The sequence below is a fragment of the Olea europaea genome, chromosome 11 (genome assembly GCF_002742605.1).
Source record: "Olea europaea var. sylvestris chromosome 11, O_europaea_v1, whole genome shotgun sequence".
In the NCBI taxonomy this organism is placed as follows: domain Eukaryota; kingdom Viridiplantae; phylum Streptophyta; class Magnoliopsida; order Lamiales; family Oleaceae; genus Olea; species Olea europaea.
In genome coordinates this window covers 29,376,378-29,394,837 of record NC_036247.1, presented here as the reverse complement: position 1 = coordinate 29,394,837, position 18,460 = coordinate 29,376,378, and positions in this window count along the sequence as shown.

Below are 18,460 nucleotides of genomic sequence, written 5' to 3'. Positions count from 1 at the left end.
ATCTGAATAGTAAACCAACAGGTTTGATTCGATTCTCGATTCTAGAACAAGAATCGAAGAACCGAATAAGAATTGAATCTCCCTAATTTTTTTAATTAATTTATTTTAAATAAGCCAAATTATTTTATTTTTTCTACATAAATTTTCTTACTAGGAAATTTAGCTCAACCCAAAAATATGATTTTCCTATTTCTAATTTTCAGTTCAAAGTCAATTTAATCAAATTGATCTAAGTTTTATTCAAATTTGTTACTCTATCGCAGTACTGTTTCTATAATTCTGGAGAAATTGAATTGAAGTTCGACAATGTCCCTCTTAATTATTGCAAGCTCGCTATCTTTCTCTTTCTGTAATTTTAACAATTAAATTTATGAAGAACTCATCAAAGAGAGACACAAAAGAAACATAAGATTGTATTATATTATTTTGTAAGAGGTAAGATTGAACATATCATTAGTTGAATTAATGAAGTTTTGTAAATATTAAAAAATTTAATTATAATACGGAATCTGGGAATTGAACCGAATGGAATCGAACTCGAATAGTTCCATAATTAAATTCAGACATGACGGTTCCACTTACTAAATACCTAAAAATTTTGGGTCTGGTTCGATTCTCGTTAGAACGAGAACCGAGCGGATCACGTCCAGCCTTAGTTGAAACTGAAATCTCAATGAATGTTGGACCAATTGATTGTTGAAGAGATGAAATGCGAAACAGATCTGTTACATTCTCCCACTTGGTCCATGTATTCAACTTAATATCTCAACTTAATTCCATTGATTGTCCTCAAGAAACAAAAATATGAATCATCGTGATGAGTTCTCTAATGGCAAGTATTATTTTCCATGTATTACAATTTACTTAGTTTCTCAAGAATTATTTTTTATATGGTAACAATACTTAATGAAAAGACCCTATATCTTATTCTTGGTCCTACAAAAATATATTTTCTCGAATAAATTAAGACGCGCATGACTATGATAAAATATCATAATAAATAAATAAGAGTTTCATACAAAAATTATATATACCATTACATAGTATAATCAAATCCCATTTTCTCTACATGATCCTTGAATTTCAGTGGTGGCATACCTTTAGTCAAAAGATTGGCGATCATCAATTTAGTGCTTAAGTGCTCATTGACCACTTTCTTTTGTTTAATACGTTCTATTATGGCTAAATACTTAAGATCAATATGTTTACTTTGACTATCACTTTTGTTGTTTTTAGCCATAAAGATAGCAATCGAATTGTCGTTGTAAATTCTTAATGGCCTAAAAATAGAATCCATGACTTTAAGCCTAGCTATGAAACTTCTAATCCGTACACATGTAAAGTAGCCTCAAAACAAGGAACGAAACTCGGCTTTCATAGTAGTAGCAGCAGTTAAGGTTTGCATGTTACTCCTTCACGATATAGCTCCACCCAACCATCATAAAAATTTATCCTAATGTTAATTTTCATGAATTACATAGCTAGTAAAGTCTGAATCTAAGTATCCAACCACTTTCAAATTATCCGTCCATCTATAAATAAGCATGTAATTTTTTGTTCCTTTAGGGTATTGCATTACTTTCTTTATTGCTCTCTAGTGGTCCATACCTGGATTGTATTTATATTGTCCTAACATTCTTATAACAAATGCAATGCTAGGCCTTGTGCAGACTTGAGCGTACATTAGGCTTCCGAAGGCAGAAGCATATGGAATGTTCTTCATTTGTTCTCATTCTAGATCATTTTTCAGGCATTTGTTCAAAATGAACCTATCACCCTTCACAATGGGAGTTACACTTGGTGAACAATCATTCATTTGGAATCTTTCTAAAACTTTGTTGATATAGGTTTCCTGAGATAAACCCAAGATCCCTCTAATATGTCTTTATGAATCTTAATGCCAATGACATAAGATGTCTTACATATATCCTTCATATCGAAATGTTTATTGATGAATTGTTTTACCTCATGCAACAAACTCTTATCATTGGTTACAAGTGAAATGTAATGTACATATAAAATAAGAAAACAAATCTTACTCCCACTAACCTTTTGGTATATACATTGATCCATGGGATTTTCAACAAATCCAAATGAAGAAATTTCTCCATGGAATTTTAAATACCATTGATAGGACGCTTGTTTTAGACTGTATATAGACTTCTTAAACTTACAGACCAAGAGGAAAATCTTTTAGATTGTTTCATATAAACATCCTCCTCTAAATCTTCGTTGAGAAATACTGTTTTCACATCCATTTATTGTAACTCAAGGTCAAACTGGACTATTAATGTCAAAATAATATGTAGAGAATCTTTCTTAGATACTGGAGAGAAAGTATTGGTGTAATCGATTCCCTCGTTTTTCATGAATCCTGTTTGAGAGAAATATTTGATATAAACTGTTTGGGGAGAAGATACCAAACTCTTCTCCTTCACGTTCATTATTTATACTTATCAAAAAATATACAAATGGTAATAGAATCTCAATATGGAAATACAATAAACCCAAATCCTCTTGCCTAATATACGTTATTCTACTTAATTTATTTCCTTAATAGTCCTCCTCAAGTTGGAGTATATATATCATATAAACCTAGTTTGGAACAAAGAATCTTCAATCAATTACTAGTCAACAACTTTGTAAACATATCTGCAAGCTGGTCTCATGTCTTCACAAATGGTGTACATATACCACTCAATATTTTGTCCCAAACGAAGTGACAATCAACTTCAATATGTTTGGTCTTCTTATGAAAGACTGGATTGGATGCAATATGTAAAGCATCCTAATTATCATAGAACATCGGTATGGGAGTAGAAGGTGATAGATTGAGTTCTTGAAAAAGTATTGCAAGCATGTTAATTCACTAGTAGTATGAGCCATCGCCTATATTTTGCTTTTGCACTTGACTTTGCTACTACCGTTTGTTTCTTACTTTTCCAAGAGACCAGATTACCACAAAGAGAAATACAAAAACTAATAGTAGATCGTCTATCTGATCGAGATCATGCCCAATTGCATCTGTAAACCCTTCTACTTTGATATATTCATTTGGCTTATACAATAATCTAAGACTCGGAGCCTTTTTCAAATACTGAATAACACGTATCATAGCTTCCCAATAAGAAACTCGAGGGGCATTCAAGAACTGACTAACGACACTGACTCCATAAGAAATATCTAGTCGTGTGATGGTAAGATAATTCAATTTTCCAACTAAATGATGATATTTTTCTGGTTCTCCAAATGATTCTCCTTCATCCTTCAAAAGCTTCACATTAAGAGCCATGGGAGTATAAATTGGACGAGTTCCAAGAAGACCTGTCTCATTTAATAGGTCAAGTACATATTTTTTCTGAGATAAGTTGATACTTGCTTGAGACCTAGCGATTTCAATACCTAAAAAATATCTGAGTTTGCCTAGATCTTTGGTCTGAAGATGTTTTTGTACAAACTGTTTCAACCGGTCTATCCCATTTGCATCATTACTTGTTATACCAATATCATCTACATAAACTATAAGGATAACATAACCTGTACTAATTCATATATAAAATACTGAATGGTCCGTCTCATACCTCTGACGACCAAATTTTAGAACCTCAGAAAACTTTCCAAACCATGACCTTGGTGATTACTTTAACCCATATAAAGCTTTTTCCAACTTATAAACATAATTCTGGTATTCCCCCTGAACAATAAACCCAGGTGGTTGCTCCATATAACCCTCTTCGTGCAAGTCACCATGGAGGAAGGCATTTTTAATATCCAATTGAAACAATGGCCAATCAAAGTTAGCGGCAATAGAAATCAAAACGCGAATAGAAGAGACCTTAGCAACTCAAGAGAATGTCTCATCATAATCAATACCATAGGTTTGTAAGGAATTCAAAAACCAACGGGCTTTCAATCGATCAACGGTCCCATCAGGATTGAACTTCGGAACATAGACCTATCTGTTACCAACAGGATGTATACTAGGTGGTGAAGGAACAGAGTCCCAAGTCTTATTCTCGTGCAAGGCTGTCAATTCTAATTCCATAGTCTTTCACCACTTAGGATCAGATAAAGCTTCTACCACTGTCTTAATAACAAAAACATTAGAAAGTTGGGATGTAAAACAAGAAAACGAAGGTGACAACAAATTAAAAGTGACATAGTGACTGATAGGATGTTTAGTCACACAAGTATGTTTACTTTTATGAAGAGCAATAGGTAGTGACTTAGGATTAGAGCAGACGATGGAAGCAGGATCTATAGATGGCAAGGTGATGGATGGAGCCACAGGCATTGGTGGCTTAGATCGTCGGGTATAAACCTTTAAAGGAAGAAGTGGTTCCTTCTAAGAAGATGACGACTCTAGTACAGTAGATGAAGACAAGACTGGTTCCAGAGAAATACCAACAGGGAGATATGGAACGGGTAAGCTAATAGGATCCCGAGTGGATTCGAATGACAGACTATGAGCAGAGAAATAGGGTGTAGACTCATTGAAAGTGACATATGCACTTACAAAGTAGCGCTGCAAAGAAGGATTGTAGCAACGATATCCTTTCTGTGTTTGGGAATAAAACCAAGGAAAATACATTTTATAGAGTGGAGATCAAGGTTTTCACGGCCAAGAATAAAGTTATGAACATAACAAACACACCCGAAAACTATAAGAGGAAATGAGTATGATGGAGAGAAGAAAACAAATGAGAGAATGGAGATGCACCGTCCAAAATAGAGGATAACATACGATTTGAAAACCCAAGATTGACTAACTAAGAGGGGGGTGAATTGGTTTTTATAACTTTTTCAAAAATAAATTCTAGGTATATCTATTGCACAAACATGAAATTGAATAATGAAAGTAATGCAAAGCAAATAAGTAAAAGGGATAGAGAGTGCAAACGATTTAATACGAGGTTCGATCCAACTCAATCGATCTACGTTCTCCGTTACTAAGCTCTTCGTCACGAGCAAAGTCTTTTTCACTATATTGATTGACTTATGGTGCAATACAACCTTTTTACAAAGCTTTCGGTGACTTACAATTAAGGAGCACCGATCCTTTACAGTATTGAAATTTTCGGGACTTCAACTCGACCCACAAGTTTGAAAAATGAGGAGTTTACAAGTGAAGACTTCTCTTACAATGAATGATATAATTAAAGTTGAATACAACAAGAGAAGATGGCTAACACTTTAGTAGATAGCAATGATTGAAGCTCAAGTGTTAGATAAGAAAACACTTTGATAAAAATGATTTCCAAAAGTTGAATCAATCAAAGGTTCTTTCTAATATAAATAAGTTGAAGAAATAGATATATAAAAAGATGATTGAGTAGATAGATTAGTAATATCTCACTTTAAATGATCATAAAAGTCTTTATGCAAAAATCGTGTTTGTCGTGCGAAGAAACATTTCTTGAGCTTCAAATGACGTATATGCAAAATACGAAAGTGTTTTACCTTAACATTTGAAATCAAGGTGTCAAAATCTATTTTCTTCTTTGTTTGACTTGATGAAGTGCTCGTTGTCTTGATGTGTAGCTTGATTTCTACTTTGTCCAATTTTGTGAGAGCTCCGAAAGCATCATTACAAAAATCATCAAAAGTGACATTATCAAATTCTCCACCAAGGTCACTCCTAATTGAAATTTTAGAATATCCTTTCTCATTTTGGATTTTCTTGCAAAAATTCTTAAAAGATTTTAGTACTTCATCTTTATGGCTCAAAAATATGACCCAAGTGTATCTAGAAAAATCATCAACTATAACAAAAGCATAATGTTTTCCACCTAAACTTGCGGTTCTAGATGGTCCAAAAAGATTCATATGGAGAAATTGTAAATGTTTTGTAGTTGAAGAATACATTTTTGGTTTGAAAGAATTTTTTACTTGTTTACCAAATTGACAATCTTCACAAATTCTTTCTTTTTCAAATTTCAAGCTTGGCAATCCCTTCACAAGGCAATGTTTTGAAATTCTTGAGAAAAGGTCCATGCTAACATGTCCTAGTCTCCTATGCCAAAGCCAAGTATCTTCTTTCAAACTTAGTAAACATTTTTCATCATTTCTATGTTCAATATTTATGATATAAACATCTTTATTTCGGCTTCCTACAAAAATCACCTCTTTGGATGTAGTATCCTTAATTTGGCATTTGGAAGAATCAAATTTAATGTCGTAACCTTTGTCACACAATTGACTAATGCTTAGTAAATTATGTTTAAGGTTATCTACCAATAGGACATTTTCAATAGAGGGGGAAGGATAGTTACCAATATTTTCGATACCAATTATTTTTCCTTTGGCATTATCTCCAAATGTTACATGACCTCCATCTTTCTTTTTGAAATTACATAGTAATGATTTGTATCCGGTCATGTGTTTTGAACATCCACTATCCAAGAACCATTTGCTCCGAATTTTTGATGTATCCTCTTCCTCAATAGCCATGAAACACATATTGGCAATTTCGTCTTGGCCACTATTTTCATTTTGATCATCGTCGTTACTATCATCCCATGTAGATTGTAGTGCCTTCTTTTTGAAATTTTTCTTCTTGTTGGGACATTCGGTTCTTTTGTGTCTAGGTTTTTCACAATCATAGCAAATGATTTTCTTGTTCTTCTCTTCTCCCTTTTCTTCCTTCTTTTGAAATTTTCGATTATTTTGAAAAAAATTTCATTTCTTGACAAGAAGAACTAAATCATCCAATTCTTCATCACTTGAATTTTCATTTGACGTACCTTCATCAGTTGTCGATTTGAGAGCAATTTGGCGTCTTGAAGATTCTTTGGATTCCTCTTTGCTTTTCCTTGTCTTTTCTTTGATTTCGGCATTGTTGATTTCATAGTTCATTAATGTCCCATATAGTTCTTCAAATGGATATGTGTTGATATCTTTTGTGTTTTCTATCAACATTCTCAATGGGCTCCAATCTTCCAATAATGACCTAAGCATTTTACTTACAAATTCACCGTTAGTAAATTTGCGATCAAAACCTTTAAGACCATTTATAATATCGGTAAATTGAGTAATCATATCAATAATAGGTTCATTTTATTTCATGAAGAAATTTTCAAACTCCTTAACTAAGGAATTAATCTTTGTTTCGTTGACTTTGCTAGTGCCTACATGAGTGACTTCTAATGCGTGCCAAATATCATATGCGGAGTCACATATGCTAATGCAATTGAATTCATTTTTGTCTAATGCACAATAAAGAAGATTCTTAGCTTTTGCATTTAAGGATAATTTTCTCTTATCTTCTTCATCATATTCTTCCCTAGGTTTGGGAATGACTTGGTCGGGTTGGCCATCTATCTTAATAGACTTAGTAGGTTTATACGGCCCATATTCAATCACTTCCCAAATGTTGTAATCTATAGATTGAATATAAATCATAATTATAACCTTCCAATAATTGTAAGGTGTTCCATTAAAGAAGGGAGGTCAGTTGGTAGAGTATCCTTTAGGAGATTGAGACATTTGGTTAGCCATTTACTCTAGATTGTGAAGTCTAAGTAAGTGAGTACGTTTGCCTTAATACCAATTGAAAGTCTAAGATTGACTAACCAAGAGGGGGGGTGAATTGGTTTTTAAAACTTTTTCGAAAATAAATTCTAGATATATCTATTGCACAAACATGAAATTGAATAATGAAAGTAATGCAAAGCAAATAAGTAAAAGGGATAGAGAGTGCAAACGATTTAATAAGAGGTTCGATCCAAATCAATCGATCTATGTCCTCCGTTACCAAGCTCTCCGTCATAAGTAAGGCCTTTTTCACTAGATTGATCGACTTATGGTACAATCCAACATTTTTACAAAGCTTTCAGCGACTTACAATCAAGGAGCACCAATCCTTTACAGTATTGAAATTTTTAGGACTTCAACTCGACCCACAAGTTTGAAAAATGAGGAGTTTACAAGTGAAGACTTTTCTTGCAATGAATGATATAATTGAAGTTGAATACAACAAGAGAAGATGGCTAACACTTTAGTATATAGCAATGATTGAAGCTCAAGTGTTAGATAAGAAAACACTTTGATAAAAATGATTTCCAAAAGTTGAATCAATCAAATATTTTTTCTAATATAAATAAGTTGAAGAAATAGATATATATAAAGATGATTGAGTGGATAGATTAGTAATATCTCACTTTAAATGATCATAAAAGTCTTTATGCAAAAATCGTGTTTGTCGTGCGAAGAAACATTTCTTGAGCTTCAAATGACGTATATGCAAAATACGAAAGTGTTTTACCTTAACATTTGAAATCAAGGTGTCAAAATCTATTTTCTTCTTTGTTTGACTTGATGAAGTGCTCGTTGTCTTGATGTGTAGCTTGATTTCTACTTTGTCCAATTTTGTGAGAGCTCCGAAAGCATCTTTTTGTCCATACTTGTCATAAACTTCTATAATCACTTAAATACAATTGTTAAATAAATTTTATTTGTTATAATCAAAACAAGAAGTCAACACGATTAATGAGATAGCATGCAGTAAGGATGACATCACTTCAAAAATGTTTAGGGACATGCATATGACACAAAAGAGCACAAGTAACATCTAATAAATGACAATTTTTGCATTACGCAACTCCAATTTGTTGTGGAGTATATGCACAAGATATTTGATGATTGATACTTTTGAAAGATAGAGAGGAAGTAAAAGAAGCCGTCATATATTCTTTGGCATTATCAGAATGCAAAATACGAATCTTTTTGTTAAATTGCTTTTTGATTAAAGTAAGAAAGGCTTGAAAGATAGAAAGTAATTCAGAACGATTTTCATTAGGAATAACCATGAGAATAATCATCCACAAAAGTGACAAATACTAAAATTTATTAGATGAAATTTTGATTGGTTCCCATACATTTGAGTGAACTAACTCAAATAAACTAGAAACATGACTACTAGTACGTAAAGGAAAAGACACACGGTGATGTTTGCTAAACTGACAAGCTTCACATTCAATGGAGGACACAGTATAAAGACTCACAACTTGACGTTTTAAAGTAGATAGAAAAGGGTAACCAAAACGATAATGCCACTGCATAGATGAAACAAAATATTGGAAAGCTCGAGAAAAGACTGGTGAAAGTTTCAGGTAATACAAGCCACCAACTTCATGCCTCATACCAATTATCCTCTTTGTCTTGAGATCCTAAAAAATGCACACTGAAGGATAAAATGTCACGGAACACTGCAAAGATGTGGTAATTTTACTAATAGATAATAAAATAAAGGGAAAGCCAGGAACATGAAGGATAGTCGATAGATCAATTTTAGGGCTAGGATGGGCATTGCTCGAGCCTGCAACACTAGTTTGGGAACCGTTAGCAAGAGTGATATATGTGGAAGAAGTAACATGATGATAATCACTAAGAGAAATGGATGAATCGGTCATGTATTCAGTTGCTCCGGAATCAATAATCTATGGATTGTGAGAGGCAGACAATAGACAGTGAAAAGCTATGATACCCGACTGAGCGAATGTGGCCATAGAAGTGGAAGTAGCTTATTTATGAGCTAAGAACTCAGCATACTCATCCCGTGGTATAGATACGAGATCAAATCCTTGTGTTGACCTAGAGTCAATTATTGGTCCAGATAATAGGTGCGGTCCTCATTAGATGATACATGATTGGCATATGCAGATGGTTTGCATGTAAATCCCAACAATAATCAACGGAATGACCTACACAACCATAGTGAGTACATTTTTTAGATTCACAGTTTCCCAAATGACCACTGCCTTTAGTGTCTCATCTACCCTAAAGACTAAAGCCATGTCCACTTCGACCGCCATGTCCACCCCTGAATGAGCCACCTCGAGCAATAAAAGTAGAATGAACTCCACTAGGTGTACTATCTAATAGAGTAGAGTGGTGAATATGAGAGAAGGTCTCTACGAGACTGGAAAGTTCTTTACCATCTAATATCTATGCTCGATTGCTTCAAACTCTAGCGGAAACCCAACAAGAAATTTAAGAACATCAATGTTTTTCCGCTGTCTTTCCATAACTTTCAAATCTAGAGAGAGGTTGTTGTACATTCCTTTCCTGACACATAGCTAAATGTTTATTGTAATATTCAACAAGGCTAAAAGACCCATTCTCAAACCCAAAGTACTGTTTACACGTCTCATAGATTCGAGTCACATTTTCAGTTACAGAATGTATATGTTTAATATGTTCCCAAATTTTCTTAGTTGTGGACATGTAGAGGGCGGAAGACTCGATATGAGGCTCAATGCTACTAATCGTAAGTCCAAAGATTGCATTATCTTCTTGATCCCAACGATCGTTAAGAGTAGAATCACTTTCTGATGATTTAGCATATTACCGCTCAAGAAGACCTCGACATATCTAGCCTAGTAAGTATAATTTCTTTCATTCAATTTTTCAGGTGCCATGGATGCCGTCAAATTGAACATCTCGATCTTAGATAACATAATACTATTTATGCAAACTAACTAATTCTTAGATTGTGGAGAATAAGGCTATCAATAATTAAAGACCTGTAAACTAAGTAATGGGCTCAACAAGGAAACCAATAGGAATAAAACCAATACAAGCAGGCCCTAAAACAATTTGAGGCCAAATATAGTACACTCAGGCAGCCTAAGACCTTAAGGTAAGAAGTTGATCCATCATAGGCCCAACTCATAGAAAACTCACTGTTAACACCACCACCGACTTCCACAATCAAGAGTACGAATAGAGATTCACAAAAGAAAATCCTAGAAATCCAACAAAAATTACTGAACAATGTTCACCCAGACGGCCAAATCACTAGTACCCAACCAGAAATCATAAAAAAAATATTGATGAAGAAGACGACACCGAATCAAATTTGTTGGAGATGAATATATAGGCAAGAGGTTGGTCCGGCGAAGAAAACGACACTGGAGTCGTCGAGACCCACTGCATACGAGGAACGAACACACGAACCGCTTCTAAAGTTACGATCAGACTCTCTGATGATCAGAAGGATTGAATTTAAGCAACAAACCAACCAGGTTAGGCGCAACCTACTCTGATACCATTTTTGTGAGAACAATTTGATATAAATTGTTTAGGGAGAAGATACAAAACTCTTCTCCTTCAAGTTCATTATTTATACTTATAAAAAGTACACATATGATAATAGAGCCCCAATATGGAAATACAATAAATCCAATTCCTCTTGCCTAATATACGTTATTCTACTTAATTTATTTCCTTAACAAATCCTATAGCAACAAATCTACCTTGTATCTCTCAGTATTGCCTAACAAGTCTTTTTTAGTCTTAAAGACCCATTTACAGCCAATAGTTATCACCACTAAGCAATTTATTATCCACACATTGATAACTCATGGCCTATGAAAATGATTGGGGATCATTTTCGGCTCCAATATTGTGGTCAAATTCTTATGGATACATTTCATAATCACTAGGAATTGCTAACCTTTAGGTTCTAGTAGATCTTCTTAATGTTGTACCATTATCTTCCTGAAAAGCTTGTGGTTTAATTGTTTGTTTAGGAGGTTCTATAATTCTTGAATTACCTGATCTACTTGAACATTGTCAGAAGCTTGTGAAATTTTAATGATTAGTTGTTCGACACTTGTTTGTACTTGAGGGATGCTGTGAACTATAACCAATCTGTCACCTGAGGTGAGAGGTTGAGACTCTGAATGATCATGTTCAGGAACTTTGTTTCTGGTTAATTCACTTCCACTTATCAAGTCATTCTCAAGAAATTTAGCGTTTCTTGATTCCACAATCCTAATGTTGTGAGAAGGACAATAAAATCTGTATTCTTTAGTTCTTTCGACATATCCAATGAAATACCCACTAATGGTCCTTGGGTAGCTTCTTCTCATGTTGATTATAGATCCTCACTTCAGATAGACATCCTCAAACGCATATATGTCACAAACTTAGTTTCCAACCTTTTAATAATTCAAATGGTGTCTTTGAGAAGGCCTTAGTTGAAATTCTGTTTACTATAGATTCTGTCGTCTTAAGTACTTCACTCCACAAGAATTTAGAAAGATTGGAGCTACCAAGCATGCTCCACACCACGTCTAATAATGTTCTCTTTCTTAGTTCTTCTATACCATTCTGATATGGTAAACCAGACATGGCGTATTGGGCAACTATCCCACGATCTTGAAGAAACTTAGCAATTGAACCAGGTGCTTGTTCATCATTTTTGTACCTACTGTAATATTCTCCACCTTTATTTGATCTTACTATTTTAATCTGTTTCTCATATTGTTTCTCTATTTCAGCTTTAAAGGTTTTAAAGGCATCAAATGCTTCGTTCTTATTATGATACAAGTGCAAATGCATATATCGTGAGTAATCATTAATAAAGGTGATGAAGCATTTCTGACCATGTGGATCCATGTTTAGATTACATATATCAGTATGTATGATTTCTACTATGTCCGAACTCCTACTGGCACCTTTCTTGGACTTGTTGGACTGCTTTCCCTTAATGCAGTCCACACATGTATCAAAATCGGTGAAATTTAGAACACTAAGTAGTCCATCATTCACTAATCTTTTGATTCTATCTACAGAAATATGTCCTAATATCCGATGCCACAACATAGAGGAATATTCATTAATATTACACCGTTTAGCGCCAGTATGAACATGTATTGAACTATAAGTGATATTGTTTTCTAAATTAATACGATAAAGACCATCAGACAAAGTATCATTCCCAACACAATCAGAATTATATAATAAACTGAATGACGTACTTAAAAAATTAAAGGAATAACCTACAGGTACAAGCCTGTAAATAAATATTAAGCTTCGTGAAAAACTTAGAACATAAAAGGTCCTATCTAATTTCAAAACAAAGCCACTCTTAAAATTAAAATGCATGTTCCTATAGCCTCCAAATGTGAGCCCATCTTGATTCCTGATAAGATATTGTACTCACTTCCCACTGGGTTACTTAGATACTGCATACCCTGCAAGGAGTTTTTCAACACGGATTGTAGTTACAGAGTCAATCCACCAAGTGTTAATATATACATTAACCATATTAGATTCATAACAAACAAATGAAGTTGGGTTACCTTTATCCTCAAGTCATTTCTTGAATTTGGCGCAATCTTTCTTCATGTGTCCCTTCTTTTTACAGAAGTAATACTTGTCCTCTTTCTTAATATGAGCTTTAGGTGTGATTTTACCTTTCCTTTTTTGATTGGCTTGGGCTTTTTCCTTTCAACGGGTTGTAGTCAGCATTATATTTTCACATTGTTCCATTATTAGTCTTCCTTCTTTTTGAACACACACAATCATTAATTCATTAATTGATCATTTATCCTTATGTATTGTACGAGATTTTGAAAGGTTCATACTCTTGTGGGAGAATATTCAAGATGTAGTGCACAAGGAAGGATTCAGACATCTCAACCTCAAGTTTCTTAAGTTGAGCTGTAATATCTCTCATTTAGCACACACCTTTCGCACTAATGAGCTTTAAGGATGAGAACTTCATTATGAGAGTACTTGCTAATGCCTTATCTAAAGTAACGAATTGATCATCAATGGCCTTCATCAAATCTTGAACTTTGTCATACTGATCGAGGAACCACATATTCCACCAGAAATTTTAGTCTTTATCAGCATCACGTTGAGGTAATTAGATTGCTCCCATTTTTCACAAAGCGCAATGTCTGCTATAGTGCTAGCATCGGTAAGTTTAGGTAGTTCATCTTTCCTAATAGTATAATCAATATCCATCCACGCTAAATGTAGAAGAATTCTATCATTCCGTTCTTTATAGTTGTCTCCCTTTAATTCAAGAATATCACAATGAATATCATAGATATTAGCATGTTGTGAAACTGCATAATATTAAAAAATGCTTATATTAACTTGAGGCTTAATTGAATAGATTGCATGTTTAACCAATGTAAATCATGCTAAAATTGAATATAAATGACATACAAATTTTCTATGGGCTAAATTTTTAATTCAATCATATTTAATTATTCCATATGTTAAAATATCAAATTATGCACTTAATCCATAATTTGTTTATTATGAAAACAATTTGATATTCCATCCTAAAGAATCTTTATAATGAAACTATCAAATTATATACTTATTCATAATTCTTGTGGATAAATTATGAGATAATTTGATATTTTATTCTAATTAATTATATAAATATAACAAAAAATCATGTGGGATAAAATTCATTATATTAAGTCGAATGTCTTTAATCCTTTGTGATCCCGATCTTAATATATAATTTTATTTAATCAAAGATATTGTGACTAATCCTTAAATAAATAAAATTATACAGATCACTAGACATTATCCTTTTATGTATAAACAATTAACTCAATATGAGAATAATTCTAATAGCAAAATTTAAATTAACACGTTATGATTATGCACAAAATATTCTCATTGACATTACAAATCACATAAAATAATTTAAACATAATTAACTCATGCAAAATAAATATGAGCATAATTCACAATTTAATACATCCTAAAATTGCATATATTTTTCCAAAAATAATTATCATATGCAAAATTAAAATAAATGCCTAAGAATTAAGCTGCATAATTGGCACATAAATAAAAGTGGAAATTACATCCACACTGGTATTTAACATTTCCAATTCAAAAATCAAGTTTAGGGTTTATTTATACAAAAGTCAGGTTATAATTCCATATAATAATAATAATAATAATAATAATAATAATAATAATAATAATAATAATAATAATAATAATAATAATAATAATTTAGATCCTCACACCCTATTCTATCCACCCATTCAAACCCTAAATCAATTTCTCTCTTCTTCCTCCCAATTCTCTCCTCTCCCCTCTTCTCTCTCTCTCTCTCTCTCTCTCTCTCTCTCTCTCTCTCTCTCTCCATTAGACATTGTCATTGCTAGAGCTCTTGTTGCCAGAGACCACCTTCAAGTGTCACTGACTCGCTGGGCAATCGTGCTACGAAGAGAATCTGCGCATCGTCGCTGCGATATTGCCTGCATAGCGGAGTCATACTATCGAAGTGGTGCTAAGAAGAGAAAACTGTGCTGCTGTAGTGATGCTCAGATCACTGTTGTAGTGACAATCATCAGGTGGTGATGGTGGTGTTGTGATGATGGATCTGGCGGTGGTGAAGTAGATGTAGGTGCTGATTTTGGTGTTTTTTTGGTATTGGTGGTGGTGGTAGCGGTTTTCAAAATAATGGCAGTGGAGGTGACGGTGGCATGGCATTGCGTTGGGTTGGGTTGCTATAACTCATTATTTCGGTGATTGTGGCTAATAAAAATGGTTAATTTGTGATCATTAAGTAAGTTGTGATCTATAAAATTTGTTAATTGTGATTGATTTGAAAATATGTAACCAACAAATAAATTGTGACCTGTCAAAATTTTTTATTATAGCTGTGTGACCAATTAATTTAATAATATGTGACCAATAAATGAGTTGTGATTAATTTAATTAATTAATTGATATTTGAATTTTGAAGCTTAAAACTTAAAACTTGAATATTGAATTACTCCATACTCAATACTTGATTTTTGAATTTTTCCTTAAATAAAATTGGATGTTTGAATTCTAAAATTTGGTCCAATGAATAGTTTAAGTTATGGCCTAATTTATAATTGTATAAGTAAAACAGAGATTATGAAAACAATATAGATTATGGTCCAATAAACAATTGGATATGATGATCAAGTATTCCCAACAATTGACTCGAGGAAAAATGGCCCATTTAAACATTTTCAAATGCTCGTACAAATATGGCCCAATAAAATGGTTATGATTTTTAAATAAGCTAAAAACCAATTACTGATGGCAAGGGAATTATATATTAAGAACCAAAAGAGCTCTATTTTGAAAACGGAAGCATTTTTCACCCTCTAGACGAGTTGCAATCAACCCGGTCAAAACCCACCTCAAATTCAACCTTCTCTGCACCAAAACTCAAGTTTGAGAACACAAAGAGTCTAGAAAAGTGATTTCCTGAAGAAATTTGTATTTATTTTCAAAAGCAAATTTCTGTTATAGAAGATAAGAGTTTTGCAGAGTGCTCCATAAACATCAAGGCAGAGGTTAGATTTCGCTCTGATATCAAATGTTAGACAAAAATCGGAACAAACAATTATGCAGAAACAAATTGGATCGAAAGAAAAATCTCATGAATTGAATTCATACCTCCGCCGTGGATATTGTTCTAGAAGCTCTCATGTGTTCCAAGTAATGGCACTTTAAAACTCTCTACAATCTAAATTGATGGCTATATTTTATGGTTTAGGTTACCGATCTTTTCGTCAATGGTAGAATTAAGACTCCTATAAATATTGGGCCAATTGACTGTTGAAGGGATGAAACGTAAAATGGATCTCTTACGGTCAAACTCGTAATTCCCTCCATTTCGACAATGAAATGATGAATTTACAATTCTTTTTAAATAAAAGAAAACAAAAAAGAACAAAACATTACAAATGGATTTTCTTAACTTTTCAGGAAGAACGAATAATATCTCTCTTAAAACAATTAGATATATATTAAAACATAAATAACGAATTTAGAAAAATTAAACATTTCATCTCCCAACCAAGATCACCCATCTACCAACGTCAACTCCCAACTCCTACAACAATCGGTCAAACTATCTGTATGGCATGCATTTGTCAAATTGTCTGGACAAAATCAATGTACAAGAAGGTTAATTCATCATCATCGTATCTCTCAAGAAGAAACATTAAAGTTAGTGATTCATTAATTGATAAGTATTTGAAACCATACCTAGCATAAATCTGTAAATTAATAAATTTTATTATTTAATATAAATTTTCAGTTTCAACTTTAATAATTAATAGAGGTTACATTGTATTTAATTCCAACTTAACATATATTTATTCATATTTCTTTGTCGGTCACGTCTTATTGTAATTAGAATTCATATGTTACGCGTCTAAAATGAGAACCGGGTCAAAATTGCCCGATAGACCCTTGGACACCTGGCAGTTTACAGCCGATTAGCAAATTTTGTAATATTAAATAAGACTCAAAAGTCATTTTTTTCCATTATAAATGATGAAACATTCGACTCTATCGAGCGATGAAGTCATTGTTAATGAAAAGTCATCGTTGCTCTCTTAGAATAATTTGTTTTCAAGAGTTCGGTCACCAATTGAGGGTCAAACAAGATTATCTCATTCAATTTGATTAACCTAAATAACATCTCCAAAGTTCGGAATGATTTTGGCACTAATTAGAATGATTTTAAACAGAGCAACAATGATAATAGAGGTAGCCGCCTTTTATACATTTGTTCAGGACTTGTTTGAGCCCCATTAAATTCAGAAAATACATTTCGAAATAGCAGATTAATTAGGAATATGTGGTTAAAAAATAATGAAAAGTTTTAAATTTGTGTGTATTATTATTTTATTGACGATTTGTAGTTAAAAGGAAAAGAGAAAAAAATATATTTTGAGCAAAATGAAAATCAAACAAGGCCTTAACTTGGTCGTACCGGGGTTGATATAATCATTCAAATGATACTTTAATATCAAATTGCCATTATACTCCTAAACTTTTTTAAAAATTTGCAAATGAGTTCTAATGAATTGTTAAAATAGTAATTAGCACAAAAATTCCTACCTTTTAATATTATTATGCAAAACACCCTACCTTTTATTTATTGACATTTTCACTCTCATTTTTACATTTCATTGTGAAAATCATCTTTATAATCCATTTTCTCAATTAAAAGATGTAAAATGATGAATATGCCCTCATATTTAAATAAAAAATAAAATTAAAAAATAAATTGCAACTCTACTTCCAAAATTTTCAGAAAAGTACGAATAAATTTTAAATAAATAATTAAAAAAGAAAGCGATGTAATGTGAAAATAAGGATGAAAATATAAAAAAAAAAATGAAAGATATAAACGTTTTGCATAATAATATGAAAAGGTGGGGACCTTTGTGCTAATTACTTTTTTAATAATTTATTTGAACTTATTTGTAGTTTTTAAAAAAGTTTGGGAGTATAATTACAATTTAATTTTTAATTTTTCTTTTCCTTTTTTATTTTATTTAAACAGTAACTATTTAAATGATCTTTTTCGCAATGAAATATGAAAATATGAGTGAAAATACCAAAAAATGAAAGGTAGAAACGTTTTTGTACGATAACATTGAAAGATAGGACGTTTTCACTAATTTCCACCTCCAAAAACATAAAATGTCAAATAATTTCTTCTAATTTTCATTGACAATATCGATTTAAATACAACCAAAACTAGGAGCTTGAAACCGTGGAATTAAACATGTTTCCATGATCCCATAAAAAAATTTTATTACTAGAATAATCCATAACTACTTTTTCACATTTCAAATTTTCAACCTATAATAAATAAATATAAACAAAATTAACAGAGATTTATATATTAATC